The sequence below is a fragment of the Tasmannia lanceolata genome, unplaced genomic scaffold (genome assembly GCF_043159265.1).
Source record: "Tasmannia lanceolata isolate RefF3 unplaced genomic scaffold, GAP_Taslan_0.1 ptg000060l, whole genome shotgun sequence".
Classification (NCBI taxonomy): Eukaryota; Viridiplantae; Streptophyta; class Magnoliopsida; order Canellales; family Winteraceae; genus Tasmannia; species Tasmannia lanceolata.
Window position 1 is genome coordinate 117,501 of NW_027518737.1, and position 5,000 is coordinate 122,500.

The following is a 5,000-nucleotide window of genomic DNA, read 5'->3' on the forward strand; positions in this document are numbered from 1 at the left end:
AGCCATAGGGTTGCAAACAGACGTGCAACCCAGTACCCACAAGGGCAGGGGTAAGCCGCCGAGCCTAGCAAGGTAGGTGTGCTCCCAAAACCAAACAACGCACAAAGGGAGCAAACACGGGCAAACAAGTGACGCCATGGCCTACTCGCCCACCGCCCTCTATATTGCCTAACCTTGGCAACCATGGTCCATTCCCCACTATATGCCATGGCCTTGTGCCCATGGTCTTCACAAGACAGCATCCAAGGCGCCTGAAAGGCCAAGGGAGCCCAACCCAGCAATGCCCAGCCAAGGCCAGGCATTCCAGTGCCTACCCGGGCAAAAACGCCCAAAGCATGCCCCATTCGTTAGCCTATCCAGGCAAAAACGCCCAAAACCAGCCCATTCCAGTGCCTATCCGGGGAAAACGCCCAAAGCATGCCCATTCCTTAGCCTATCCAGGCAAAAACGCCCAAAACCAGCACATTCCAGTGCCTATCCGGGCAAAAACGCCCTAAGCCTGCGCATTCCAGCGCCCCGCAGCATGCCACCCTCCTATAGGGTTTGCGCAACCAACCCGCCTAACCACCAGTGGCAACCAAAGGTGCTGTTAGCGACGACTTCTGAAGACGCAACGAGACGCGACGGGTTTGCGCCCAGACGCGACGAGGCGATGCGGGATCTGCGCCCAACCGTGCCTACACCCGCCGACTTGATGCGGGAGCTGCTGGCCCAAGCATGCCTAGCGTGCAAGGCCTGCGTGCAAGGCTAGTGTGCAAGGCTCGTGGGCAAGGCTAGTGCGCAAGGCTAGTGCCCAAGGTCTGTGTGCAAGGCTAGTGCCCAAGGCTAGTGAGCATGGCCTGTGTGCAAGGCTAGTGTGCAAGGCTTGTATGCAAGGCTAGTGTGCAAGGCTGGTGTGCAAGGCTTGTGGGCAAGGCTGGTGCGCAAGGCTAGTTCCCAAGGGTTGTGTGCAAGGCTAGTGCCCAAGGCAAGTGCGCAAGGCTCGTGCCCAAAGCTAGTGCGCAAGGCTTGTGTGCAAGGCTACTGCGATGGGCCAGTGCCCAAGGCTTGTGAGCAAGGCTTGTATGCATGGCTTGTGTGCAAGGCTAGCGTCCAAGGCTTGTGCGCATGGCTTGTGCGCAAGGCTTGTGTCCAAGGCTTTTGTGCAAGGCTCGTGCGCAAGGCTAGTGTGCAAGGCTTGTGCGCATTGGCAGGTAGCCCACCAGCATGCACGATCCAAATGCCACTCACGCGACAACACGGTGCCAAGCCGGGCATGGTGTGCACTCAAAACCAATCAACGGACAGAGGTCATGCGTCATGGGGGGGATCTAGCAAGGCCATGGGGAAGGTCATGGAGGACCTTGGAAGCAAGCGCAAGACGAGAGCGAATCGAACAAGGGGCCAGGACGGGGCCTTGTGCCCATGGTCTTCGCAAGACAGCGTCCAAGGCACCCGAAAGCCCAAGGGAACCCAAACCCGGCCGACACTTGCAATCGCACATGCTCTCTGCAACACACCATCAATGCCGCCCAACGGGGCCAGCACGAGCAGTCCTCCGCGGTCCCCTGGCCCTGCGCACGTTTGTCTTCGAAACCGAGCATCAATGCCACAGAAAGTGCCGGGGCGCCAGCTGGAGCCATCATCCGCGTTGCCATGGCTCGCTTGGCCTTGGCTTGCCAGGCCCCGACACGAGCAATCGCGCATTTTCTTTGCAACCGACCATCAATGCCGCCCAACGGGGCCAGCACGAGCAGTCATCCGCGGTCCCCTGGCCCTGCGCACGTTTGTCTTTGAAACCGAGCATCAATGCCACAGAAAGTGCCGGGGCGCCAGCTGGAGCCATCATCCGACGTGCCATGGCTCTGGTCCCATGGTCTTCGCAACCGAGCATTCGTGACACCCGCGGGGCCAGGACACCAACCCTTCCGACACGAGCATTCGCGCATGTTCTTTGGCCACACAACGGCGCCAGCACGAGCAAAATCATCCGCGGTGCGGTGGCCTTGCACGGCCTTTTGTCTTTGGAACCAACCATCAGTGCCACGGGAAGTGCCGGAGTCCCGGCATCCGCGGTGCCAAGTCATTGCGCCCTTGGTCTCTGCAGCGGGGCATGCCGGGCACTCCCAACCATTGCAAGCAAGCAAGCAAGCAAGAAAGAAAGTAAGTAAGTAAGTAAGTATTACATATAGGGGCGGGACATGCGGGGAGATCTGCGAAACGTGCATTACGGGGCACACGCGTACCTACCGGGGCATACCGACCCCTATTGGGGCACACGTGTGCATATCGGGGCATACCGGGCCTATCGGGGCACACGCGTACATACCGGGGCATACCGAGCCCTACTGGGGCACACGTGCGCATATCGGGGCGTACCAAGCCTATCGGGGCATACGCATGTATCCCAAGGCATACCGAGTCAATCCGGGCATACGCGTTCATACCGGGGCGTAACGGGCCTATCGGGGCATACTTGGGCATATCCGGGCAAAAAATGCCCAAAACTTGCGCAACCTTGGCAACCGTGGTCCATTCCTCTCTATATGCCTAGCCTTGCCAACCGTGGTCCATTCCTCACTATATGCCATGGCCTTGTGCCCATGGTCTTCCCAAGACAGCGTCCAAGGCCCCCGGAAGGCCAAGGGAGCCCAACCCAGCAATGCCCTGCTATGGCAAGCCAAGGCCAAGCATTCCGGTGCCTATCCGGGCAAAAATGCAATTCCTCTCTATATGCCTAGCCTTGGCAACCGTGGTCCATTCCCCACCATATGCCATGGCCTTGTGCCCATGGTCTTCCCAAGACAGTGTCCAAGGCGCCCGGAAGGCCAAGGGAGCCCAACCCAGCAATGCCCTGCTTTGGCAAGCCAAGGCCAAGCATTCCGGTGCCTAACCTTGGCAACCGTGGTCCTTTCCTCACCATATGCCATGGCCTTGTGCCCATGGTCTTCGCAAGACATCGTCCAAGGCGCCCAAAAGGCCAAGGGAGCCCAACCCAGCAATGCCTTGCTAGGACAAGCCAAGGCCAAGCATTCCGGTGCCTATCCGGGCAAAAACGCCCAAAGCATGCCCATTCCTTAGCCTATCCAGGCAAAAACGCCCAAAATCTGCACATTCTAGTGCCTATCCGGGCAAAAACGCCCACCAGCATGCCACCCTCCTATAGGGTTTGCGCAACCAACCAGCCTAACCACCAGTGGCAACCAAAGGTGCTGTTAGCGACGACTTCTGAAGACGCAACGAGACGCGACGTGTTTGCGCCCAGACGCGACGAGACGATGCGGGATCTGCGCCCAAGAATGCCTAGACCCGTCGACTTGATGCGGGATCAGCTCGCCCAAGCATGCCTAGTGTGCAAGGCCTGTGTGCAAGGCTAGTGTCCAAGGCTAGTGTGCAAGGCTCATGTGGAACGCTAGTGCGCAAGGCTAGTGCCCAAGGCTAGTGTCCAGGGCTTGTGTGCATTGCTTGAGTGCAAGGCTTGTGTGCATTGCTCGAGTGCATGGCTTGTGTGCAAGGGTTGTGCGCAAGGCTAGTGTGCGGGGCTTGTGCGCATGGCTAATGTGCACGGCTTGTGTGCATGGCTACCGTGCAAGGCTAGTTTGCATGGCTAGGGTGCAAGGCTCGCATGCGAGGCTAGTGTGCAAGGCTGCGTGCAAGGGAAGCGTGCAGGGCGAGTGTGCGAGGCCACTGTGCACGGCGCCAGCACTAGCGAGCCATCATCCGCGTTGCCATGGCTCGCTTGGCCTTGGCTTGCCAGGCCCCGACACGAGCAATCGCGCATTTTCTTTGCAACCGACCATCAATGCCGCCCAACGGGGCCAGCACGAGCAGTCATCCGCGGTCCCCTGGCCCTGCGCACGTTTGTCTTTGAAACCGAGCATCAATGCCACAGAAAGTGCCGGGGCGCCAGCTGGAGCCATCATCCGACGTGCCATGGCTCTGGTCCCATGGTCTTCGCAACCGAGCATTCGTGACACCCGCGGGGCCAGGACACCAACCCTTCCGACACGAGCATTCGCGCATGTTCTTTGGCCACACAACGGCGCCAGCACGAGCAAAATCATCCGCGGTGCGGTGGCCTTGCACGGCCTTTTGTCTTTGGAACCAACCATCAGTGCCACGGGAAGTGCCGGAGTCCCGGCATCCGCGGTGCCAAGTCATTGCGCCCTTGGTCTCTGCAGCGGGGCATGCCGGGCACTCCCAACCATTGCAAGCAAGCAAGCAAGCAAGAAAGAAAGTAAGTAAGTAAGTAAGTATTACATATAGGGGCGGGACATGCGGGGAGATCTGCGAAACGTGCATTACGGGGCACACGCGTACCTACCGGGGCATACCGACCCCTATTGGGGCACACGTGTGCATATCGGGGCATACCGGGCCTATCGGGGCACACGCGTACATACCGGGGCATACCGAGCCCTACTGGGGCACACGTGCGCATATCGGGGCGTACCAAGCCTATCGGGGCATACGCATGTATCCCAAGGCATACCGAGTCTATCCGGGCATACGCGTTCATACCGGGGCGTAACGGGCCTATCGGGGCATACTTGGGCATATCCGGGCAAAAAATGCCCAAAACTTGCGCAACCTTGGCAACCGTGGTCCATTCCTCTCTATATGCCTAGCCTTGCCAACCGTGGTCCATTCCTCACTATATGCCATGGCCTTGTGCCCATGGTCTTCCCAAGACAGCGTCCAAGGCCCCCGGAAGGCCAAGGGAGCCCAACCCAGCAATGCCCTGCTATGGCAAGCCAAGGCCAAGCATTCCGGTGCCTATCCGGGCAAAAATGCGATTCCTCTCTATATGCCTAGCCTTGGCAACCGTGGTCCATTCCCCACCATATGCCATGGCCTTGTGCCCATGGTCTTCCCAAGACAGTGTCCAAGGCGCCCGGAAGGCCAAGGGAGCCCAACCCAGCAATGCCCTGCTTTGGCAAGCCAAGGCCAAGCATTCCGGTGCCTAACCTTGGCAACCGTGGTCCTTTCCTCACCATATGCCATGGCCTTGTGCCCATGGT